Below are 11,192 nucleotides of genomic sequence, written 5' to 3' on the forward strand. Positions count from 1 at the left end.
ATATATGGTTACCATTGAGTTCAGCGTATGTTTAAAAGTTATTCTTGCTATATTTTATACAGTGAGGCTCTATTTCACATTCATGCTTATATTCTGGAGCCTATGAAATACAAAAATAATTTATTAATAGTACTAGAATATTCAAACAATTGAAAATATAAGTTGTGATTCATAAATAAAAATAAAATAGAGGCCTATTTTAGTGAATAATTCTTTTTTTAAACATCTTTATTGGAGTATAATTGCTTTACAATGTTGTGTTAGCTTCTGCTGTATAACTAAGTGAATCTGCTATATGTATACATATATCCCCATATCCTCTCCCTCTTGTGTCTCTCTCCCACACTCCCTTAAAGTGAATAATTCTTAATCCTAAAATTCAAAACTGTGACAGAGACTTTCATTACAAAAATACAGCTTAAATCTGAATTCTTAAATATCTTACTAGTCAAGGGTTCTTGGGCAAATAATTTCATCTCTCTTAGCCTCTACTTCCCCATTTGTAAAATAGTGACAATAACACACCCTTTATTGTGGAGATTAAATGAGATAACCTATGTGAAAGCACCTAGGTGACACATGTAAAATTAGTAATACTAATTAGTAATACTAATTAAATAAATGGGAGATTCTTTTTTAAAATAAAAGGGAAACTATGGTCCATGCTTTAAATAAAACAAATAAGAAGAACACACACACACGCACAAAACCAAAAACCAAAAACCTTATTTTGGCTTTCGCCCAATCACAATACTAAATCACCCCCATGCTATTACTTAAGTTAATATAATTATGTACAAGGAAAGGAAGAGGCATTTATTAAGCATATAATGCATGAGAACATGACCTCTGCTAATTCATTGGATCCTGAAAGCAATTTAGGTTTGGTTTTACACCATATGCAACCTCTCAGACTTCAGAAGCTTTGAATCAGCACTGTACCACCTTGCCATAGATTGGGCACAAGTATAAAAATAAAGAGAAAAATCAAACCATAACTCTGGACTCTATCCAGGGTCTTGTCTTGAAGTTAAAGTCTAAAAAATGTCTCTCTTTGGCAAAATAAAGGAGTAATCATATCCTTGCCCATGTGGGACCTCTACAGTCTCTTCAAGGTTGTCCTGCTCTACTGTATCTCCCTGACCTCAAATCGTGACCCCTCTGGTCTTTGTGATGTTCTTCCCCTCTGGCTTCAAAAGTATATCCTCACTCCCTTCAGTTTAATCAACCATTTTCATCTCTTCCCTTTTATTCCAATCACCCATCAGCAGCAGTAGCTGTTTCACAAGTGTCTAATATCCAGCATACAAAACAGGACAACTGAACACTATCACAAAGGGAAATATTGAAAATTGAACTTTAGTAAAATTAAGAACTTCTGTTCATCAAAAGATATCACTAAGACAGTGAAAAAGCTACAAAAATATATTTGCATTATATAAATCTGACAAAGAACTTAAATTCAGATTTTTTTTGAAATCTACTTTATATTAATAGGAAAGGACAACCCAAGTTTTTTAAATAGGTAAAAAACTTTGACAGTTCATAAATGAGGAAATCTAAATTCCAATAAGCACATGAAAAGATGCTCAACGTCACAAGGCATTAGAGAACTGCTGATTCAAATCACAGTCAAAAAGTTCTACATACCCATTAAAATGGCTAAAATTTAACAGTAACAATGGAATGGATCAGTGTTAGAGAGTATAGGGCACTGGAACTCTCCTATCTCACTGGTGGGAGTGAAAATTGTCACTACTTTAGAAACTATTCGATGCTATCTACTAAACCTGAAGAGAGACACATATTCATTACCCAGCAATTCCTCTCCGGGGTATATTCCTAATAGAAAGGAATGTGTCCACATAAGAGAAAAGGGTATATTTAAGAATATTCAAAGCAGTCATTGTAATAGCCAAAAATGAGAAAACAATGCAAAAGCTCATAAACATTGGAAAATAAAATCATGGTGGTAGATTCATATGATAGAATATCAAACAACAATAAAAAGGAATAAACTACTGCTATACACAATGGCATGGATGAACTTCACAAGCATAATAGTGATCAAAAATACATGTTCCATGATTCCTTTTTTATAAAGTTCAAAGAGGGGAAAAACTGATCTAGGGCAATAGAAGCCAACAGAGTGGTTACCTTTGGTGGAGGAAGGGGCTGACCAGGAGATGCATGGGGATATTCTGTGGTATGGGCAACATTCTCTGTTTTTATCGGGAGTATCACTTGAGTATTACACAAATACGTTCACTTTAGGTAAAAGCTAATCAAGTTGTAACTTAAGATTTGTTCAGTTTACGAAATGTACTTTACACCTCCATAAAAAATACACACAAAAAATCCACATCCTTCTTCACACCTCTAATTAAGACTCATGGATTCCATATAACCAACTCTGTGACTTTAGAATAAACATAAGTATGATTGGAATTCACCCGTCCACACAGAACATTTTCATACTCCATACCCACAAGACCACCTTTTTCCAAAAAAACACTCATAAATATAAGCTGAACTGTCTGCAATTCAGCTTTCTGTGGTCAATGGTTTGTGGAAATCATCATGTAAAGAAATGGAAAGCAAGAGGTCAAGAGTTTCTAAAACAGTCATCATAATAGTGGCAAATATGAACAGATTATTTACTATACATTAAGCAATGTGCTAAGGCCTCTAGGTGTATTATTTCATTTAATCCTCACAATAAACATTTGAAATAAATACCATTAGTACTCCCATTACAGAGTCCAAGGAAAGTGAGATACAGAGATGTTAAGTATCTTATCTAGGTCCACACAGCTGACAAGCAGCTAATCAGGATTTAAACCCAAATATGTCAACTTACCCCGTCAACTCTGTGGACACTGGCCTACCCTGCCCTCTTCCTTGGGAAACAATGAGACAGAGGAGGTGGGAGATAAATTCTCTCCTCCCTCTCTGCCCAGGGAAGAACTTCACAGTTAGGAAACACAAAGAAAATAATGTAGATATTTCAGCTTCAGAGCTCCATTCTGGCCAGGAGCACATAGTCTGGGACTGGGGGTATCCTCCTTGTGAGAGGCATTTCTGCACAATGGAATGGAAAGAGAATACCCAGCCTCTGGAGTATGAGAGATCTCAGAGCTCTCCCTCTTGTATGCTCTTGAACAAGTCTGTTTCTTTATCCACAAATGAAGATGATCTATCTTTTTCATAAAGTTATTAAGTGAAAGAAAACATTGGTTATCTTAAACCACTGCAATTTGGGGAGTTTTGTTTGTCTGTTTACCACAATGGAGCAGAGCCTATGTTGTCTAGGACACTTTCCTTTCTGATGTCTCTACTAATCCTCATCACAGTCCTGGAATGTATTGCAGAGAGGTGATTAACTTAGAGACCATGCAGTTTTTAAGCAAAGGTCCTTTCCTATGCTTAGCCACTGTACAAACTGCCCTAAATTCCTTTTCTCCTTCTTTTTATGTGACCTAACCTGGGAAATTTGGAAGAACACTCAAGTATCTTTATTTCTCTCCTTTTAAATTTAGAACCAAAACTAAAATGTTAATTACTGCTTCCTTCAATCCAGATCTTATTTTGATCCTTTTCAGCAAATGAGAATCAAATAATTATAACTACCACTTCAGCATCACCTTCTTTAGGACAGATCTAAACCTCCGATCATTTTTGCCCCAAACTTTGTTGCTCTTTCTGCTCCTTTTTTTCACAGTGTGCTGACATCATCCACACAGGTCCCCAAAATTCATATCCTCAGTTATCTTTCAACCTCTTCTCCCCTTCAACCCATAATACATTGTTTCAAGATTGATTGAGTTTAGCCCCCTGCCTCAAACCTTACCTACCACTGGTAGTTTGGGAGAGCTGGAACTTTTTACCTTATAATTGTATGTACCATCTTCCCAACTGGTCCCTCTGTTTCTACCTCTCCTTTCTCCTTGTTTAGGGATCTCTCATCTACATTTCCTGTAGAATAAACTCCAAACTCCTTAAATGACAGGTCAGGCCTGACACTCTCTTGACCTTCTTTTCCAAGCGCATCTAGCTCACTTCTCTTATCACAGTCTATACTTCTGCCAACCTGGCATCAGCACCATTCCTTTCATGATCCTTTGTACAAGCTGCTCTTCTGTCCTCTTCCCAATCCTACCCCATCTGTCAATCTCTTACACATTCTTCAAAATACTGCTAAATGTAACTGCCTCTACAAAAGCTCTTTTTTCCCACTCCCGGCAGCCCAGTTGGTTGATTTCTACTCTGAGTTCCCACAGCACTTGATACATTGAATTGTGATGTCTATTTTTCAATTCCTGCCATTCCTCAAGAGTAAAAGTTGTGTTATCTTTATCTTTGTAACCCCAGTGCTTGGCACTCTACCTGGCATATATAGCTTTTATGAAGATTAGAAAAGGTATCTGAAGGAAAGTATACATAGCATGAATGAATGAATTAAACAAATATAAAAGTTGCAAAGGAGAATAAGAATCTGATTTGGAGAAATAGCACTGCATTAATAATCCATACACCTGAGCGTTACTCCATCTATGCCGTTCACTAGCCATGTGGCTATAAAGGTGTAAGTTTACTCCTCAGTACTCTTAAACCCAAGGATCTCTGACATCACTTCCTATTCTAACATACTATAGGGCTTCAAAGAGATCAACAAGCTAAGCAATGACCTAAGTCTCTGTGTGCTGCAAGAGTTAATTCACATGCTAATGAAGTTCTAGTTACAAGAATCCCTTTCCTAACTGAGGCCAGGAGGAAAGAGCCACAGCATTTCTAAGCAACAGCTTTAAAGACATAAGAAAAAGAAATATTGGCTCAGAAACAATATAAAAGGATACTCTCTGGATGTGGGACAAACCACATGAAGTAAGATGAAATACTTTTTTTATGAGGAGATTAGAGCCAACCCCTCAAAACAAAACAAAACAAAATTCAGACAAAGTAAAAGTCCATTCCAATGCAAAGCAGTTTCATTTAGGGGAAGGCAAATGGTGCAAGGTTCTTGCTGAGTTGGACCCAGAAGCTCCACTCTCAAAATAGATAAGAATTTTAACTTTACATGTGTCGTTTTGCTATTGTCAATTACGATATTTGTAATTAGCCTTTGTTGTCCTTTCTGGCCTGTGTTAGAACATTTTGTGGTTTCAAGAACAGGGACATACTGGTTCATATTTTGGAAAGGAGAAGGGATGGCATTGAAAGGACGCATAGAAGGAAGACTGACGAGGATCTTATCTGTGCTACCAGCATTAGGGAGAGCAAGGAAGAGGGGAAGTCAAGTTTCATGGGAACCCAGGAAGAACCACCATGACGGCCTCATCAAGATCAGGATTTACACAGATTTCACTTAGCAACATCTCTAGTAGTGAAGTAAATTGCTTGTATTTTCAGCAGCCCGAGTTTGCTAAACCATGCTCTATTAACCACTGTTAGCATGGCTCAATTATATCCTTTGCCCCTTTTTCTGTGTGACTTTCAACTTCTGCAAACTCATTACATTATCTCCTCATGTATCTAGGTCAGATATTTTCCAGGGAGGATCTGAACACTCCAGTGGTAATATCTTGTCTGATTAGCAAAGCATTTACACAATGCCACTAAGTAGGCTGCTGGCCAGCCTGCAGATTGCTCACACTTGAGTCTCTACCATGATTCTATCAGCTTTGGCCAAAGTAAACTGGTCAAATGAATCAACATCAATGTTTACAAAAGAAATCCCTGGGAATGATATTTTGGGTGATGCAGGTACTCTCAAATTTGGTCTGTCCAGGACATAATAACAAGGCCCATTTAGACAGTAGGGGATAGCTTTCCTTGTTTTAAATTGGAAGAAGCTGCCAGTAACTCCAGAAACCTCTGAACATATCTTTAGTGTTCAACAGTCACTTGAATGACCCAGTTACTCAGGCCAACAGAAGGCCACTTTTCAATGAGTTTTCTGCATCAATCAGCTGTATTGATTAAACTTCTGTTACCAGTTGGCTGAGCTGTGCTGTAGTAACAATGGACCCCAAAATCCTAGTGACTTACAGAGGGTGATTTCTCTCTCATGTGTGTCCATTATGGGCCGGCTCTGGCCCTGCTCCCTGCCATCTTCTCTCCAGAAGCCAAGGTGACAAAGCAGCCTCTATCTGGACTCCACATTCCAGTTTACCCAACACAGTCCTAGCTTATGTCTATGTCCCAGAGTAATTATTAATAGCTTATCTTTTCACTCTCAAGAGTTCATCTTCTCACTTTCAAAAATGCCTGGTTTGGACAATAAATTATATGTCACTTTTCTATCTGGGTTATTGATGATTTCCTGGCAAAGAAAAAAAGACATGTTGCAAAAACATAAGCTGGCTCTTAAAAGTTTCTGTTCAGAAATGATGCATGTCACTTCTGCCCACCTTTCATTGGCTAAATCAAGGTCTCATATCCACGCCTGAGTTCAGTAGGGTGAGAAAGTATAATTGCCCCCAAGGAGGGGCAGCAAGTATTTTGAATAAAATACAATCTTCCACAGTGAACAATGGCAAACATAAAGAAAAAATAAAATGATATAAATGGTGTGCCTAAGGCATATGTGTGGAAGAGATAAAAGGGTACAGTTAGAGTTACTATGATTGGGGGCTTCTATAATTTTATCAATTCCCTAGTCTTGCTCAATGCCCTCATTATTTGAGAGGAAAAGAACTGAAGCCCAGGGAGGAGAAGTAACTTGCTCAAGGTCCTGAAAGTCTGTGGACCGGTACATAACCTGCTAATGTGTCAGTTAAGGAGTGTGGTGAAAAGAAAGGAAGGCCTGGTGATAATATAAATCATATATGTCTAAATATAAAGCAATCCCAAGCCACTGAATTTGCATAGCGTTAAGACAGATGTAAAATCAACATCGCACAAAACACAGCAAATGAGAGAGTGCCCAATAACATGAGAAACTTTGCAAGGACTGGAACATAATCCTTCCTCTTTTAGGAGGGATGATTTTGGAGAAACTTCTCCCCTTCTATTCAGACATTTATGGCATATAAGTCTCACTTCCTTCTTGTCACTAGGTGACAAGTCACTGACTACCTCCTTCTACTCCAGGGCCCAGCTGCCCAGAGATCAGTGGTTCCCAACCTCGGCTGTAACCCTCAACCCTGGTCCCCAACCCTCTTCCAAGATTCTGATTCAGTTATTGGGAGAAGAGGTGTTGGGAATTAGTACAATATAAAAGCTCCCAGGTTATTCTAATTTACATCCAAGACTGAGAATCGCTAACATAGGATTTTTTATAATATTCCATGGACCAGGATAATAGACATAATTTTTGGTCTAGCAAACCACTCTGAAAATAAGGAGATTTACATACTATTTGTTATGGACTGAATGTTTGTGCCCCCCCCCAAAACTCATATATTGAAGCCCTAACTCCCAACATAATGGTATTTGCAGATGGGGCCTTTGGGTGGTAATTAGGGTTGCATGAGGTCATGAGGTGGGACCTGCAAGTTGGAATTAGTACCTAATTAGATGAGGTCATGAGGGTGAGGCATCCACGATGGGATTACTACCCTTATAAGAGACACCAGAAAGCTTGCTTTCTCTCCCTCTCCACAATCCCACAAATAAAGAGGTCATATGAGCACAGAGAAGGACAATGACCATCTACAAGCCAAGAGAAGAGGCCTCAGAATGAAACTACCTGTTTGCACCTTGATCTTGGACTTCCCGGCCTCCAGAACTGTTAGAAATAAATATTTGTTATTTAAGCTACACAATCTATGGTACTTTGTTATGGCAGCCCAAGCTGACTAATATACACCAGTTCTCTTCAAAACTTCTCAAGTCCTATTTCTCACTGCTAGTACTTCCCAAATACACACACACACACACATATGCACGAACACAAGCACTTAGTATGTTTTACTTGTTTGCCTATAATGCATTTTTTAACATATAAGTAACATATAATTTATCACCCAAACCAGACATTTTTGAAAGTGAGGAGGTATACTGTTTCATTGGTGTTTTTAGCTTGAAGATCCAGTGTCTCTCTAATGAGTATAATAAGGCTACAGGTTAGGAGACCTTTGGTCTAGCGTTGGTTCTGCTACTTAACTGGCTTGGACACTGGCTGAGTCACTTCACCTCTCTGGATGTCACTTTCCCATCATAAAGGAGAGATACAACACAGACACTTTTGTAAGGTCCTCTCTTCCAGGGCAGGAGTCACACAGCCATCCATTAGGCAGAAGTTCTGATCCACTTTATAAAATTTATTGAGCTTTCCAAAAATGCCAATACCCAGGACTCTCCTCTTCTCCCCAAACTGGTCATTGCTCCAGGGCAGATGAAACCATTCATTGTATTGGTGGTTTTTAAAAAAACTTCTAACGAGCAGCCAGGATTAAAACTATGAGCTATTTTACAAATTTTTACCACTGAGAATACAGACTCAGGCGAAGTCATTTGCTCAAGAGCACATATCTTTCAAGTGGCAAAAGCAGAACACAAACTCTAGTTGTCTGGCTGCAAAATTCCACCCACTGCCTGTGGTACAAGAACTCCTGACACATTATCAAGTGCCTGATGCTATTTCCAGAGCTTTGGCTGCTCGTATTTGAAAAGTTGCTTAGCTGACTGATCAGCCACACTCACCTATCAGCTGCTGCAGGTGTCAAGCACAAAAACTGGTTTCATTGTGAAGCTGGGATAGGGATATTTTTCCATCTGTGCCCAGTTGGATATACTGGTCTTCCATATCTGCGGTTCAAAGGAGAACAAGATGCACAGAGATTAACTGTGAATTATAATTAGGAATGTTTATAGATATAGAAACGCTCTGGCTTGCATTTCCACATAGAAACTTTCTGGTACACTATATGGACGTTTTGATTAATGTTACATTCTTGGCTCGTTCTTCAGTTACTGCAACACACAGATTTCCGTCTACATGTACTATTAACCGTCATCTGAGCTTCCCACTCAATATAGCTGATAATTACACATTCTGGAAGCTGAGTGTCACAACCAATTAACTTGACAGGCTCCACTGATTCGGGTAGAAATGGAGACTGTACAAATCTGTTTTGTAGTATCTCGGTAGATATAAAGACGTGATTAAGTCCAAGGACTACAATAAAATAATACTGGCTTAAACCCGGGAACATGAGGAGTGAGTAGAACGATTTTGAGCTTTGGAGCCAAAGAGACCAAAGTTCAAATCCCAGTTCTGCCACTTCCTAGTTAAAAAGCCTTCAAAAAGTTACAGTCAGCACCCCGTATCCGCGGTTGCAGAACCAGCAGATAAAGAGCGCCTTCTGTACTGTGTCACTGCATATAAGGGACTTGAGCATCCTCGGATTTTGGTACCTGTGAAGGGTCCTGAAACCAATACCCCGCCGGCCAAGGGATGGGTGTACTTAGCCCTACTTTATCTTAAACTATATATTTACCCCAAAATGCGTTTTTAAAGCTGTGTGCTTCTTCCCCGCCCCCGGCGACAGGGTGGGGCAGGTGGGCGACCAGGCCTGCTGTCAGCGCTCCACTGTCCCCGTGGCCACCACCGCTATGGCAGCCGCCGCCGCCGCGCGCAACCTCCGCGGGAGAAGGGGTCGCCTCGTGGGACAAAATACAACAGCGCTCAGCCCTTCGCCCGCCGTAGCCCGGGAGGTGGAAGGGGAGGAGGAAGAACCCTGCTTCTTAAAGGAAATATTGAAATTTCTGTTCAACCTACCAGCTTAAGAAATGGAACTGACCAGTACTCTTTCTTTCTTTTTGGGGGGGCGGGGCGGGCAGTCAGTAGTCATGGCTCGCGGGCTGTAGAGCGCAAGCCCAGTAGTTGTGGCGCACGGACTTAGTTGCTCTGCGACATGTGGGATCTTCGCGGACCAGGGCTCGAACCCATGTCCCCTGCATCCGCAGGCGGATTTTTAACCACTGTGCCATCATGGAAGCCTGTATATAAGGGTTTAAATCACTGATTTAGGAGATAGATTGAGTGATGAAGGAATGATCACACTTCAGTCTCTGATTCTGAATTCAGACTTTATGTATTAACTATGTACTATGCAACTGCACTTGAACTACCTGTGTGTAAAAGACAGTTTATCATCCTCTATCAGAAGAGTCTGAAACATGAGATTTGAAAAGGTTTGACTCTACCTAAGACTAGAAGAAAGTCCACCTTCTTTTTAAAAAATTTTATTTAATTTTATTTATTTTTTTATACAGCAGGTTCTTATTAGTCATCAGTTTTATACACATCAGTGTATACATCTGATGTGTATAGGATCTTCAGTACTCTTGAAGATCCTAGAACTTGACCCATTCTCATATTCCCTTCCTCCGTGGTGGTAACTCCAAGCCCCTCTTAATCATTCCCTTCCTTTCCTCACCCCTATATGTATCCCTAAATACACTTATAGTCGGCTTACCTGCTCTGAACTGTAGAATAATGTTATGTGCGCCTTATTGCACTTGTTCCACACTGTGTCTAGAATTAGTTCACGTTGATGTATGTGGCTGGAGATCACTTCTTTTCACTGCTATCTAGCATTCCACCGATTGAATATAAAATAACATATGTAACCATTCTACTGGTGATGTGGCCATTTGAGATCCTTGTTCTTATGAACAGTATTAAAAGAAGCACTTCTGTACAGCTTCTCCCAGTGTATCATTGTCAGTTGTTCTAGAGCAGGAGTCAGCAAATTACATCCCAAGGGTCAAATCCAGGCTGCCATCAGTTTTTGTAAATAAAGCTTTATTAGAAAATAGTCACGTTCATTCATTTACATATTGTCTATGGTTGCTTCCCACCACTGTATCACAGGATCCCATTTGCTCTCCTGAATGGTGCCTCCTTCCCCCAGACCACAACACAAAATCTCTGTATCCCTCCAAACAGTCTAGTTTTTTTCCCTTTTTTGAAAAAAATCACCATCTTTATAGTCTCTTAAAGAACCACCCGGAATTATTAGCAATTGCTTTAAAAAAATAATTCTCTTTTCTTGAGAGCAAGAACATTAAATTTCAAACACTCTGAAAGGTAAAGGGAAATCCTTGTGTTCATCTTGGGGATAGTAATTTCGACATGACTGAGAGGAATGTTTATGCTGTTTAGAAATAAAACGGTTGTTCTTTTTACAGATTTCTACCTCCTGCTTCCTATACTTCATACTCATTCTCACTCAGAGGGAATC

The 11,192-nt window shown here is 39.5% G+C and overlaps 1 long non-coding RNA gene across 1 annotated transcript in view; it reads right to left on the reverse strand.

Moving 5' to 3' along the window:
- LOC307196244 overlaps window positions 1-9,550 on the reverse strand; it is a 28,411-nt gene extending 18,861 nt beyond the window's left edge. The window contains exons 1-2 of the long non-coding RNA XR_013831076.1: window positions 9,444-9,550; window positions 8,647-8,751 (exon numbers count right to left, since the gene is read on the reverse strand). This is a non-coding gene — a long non-coding RNA (uncharacterized lncRNA). The remainder of the gene's footprint in view (window positions 1-8,646; window positions 8,752-9,443) is intronic.
- Window positions 9,551-11,192: the final 1,642 nt, after the last annotated feature.

The sequence above is a fragment of the Stenella coeruleoalba genome (assembly GCF_951394435.1).
Source record: "Stenella coeruleoalba genome assembly, chromosome: 13".
Classification (NCBI taxonomy): domain Eukaryota; kingdom Metazoa; phylum Chordata; class Mammalia; order Artiodactyla; family Delphinidae; genus Stenella; species Stenella coeruleoalba.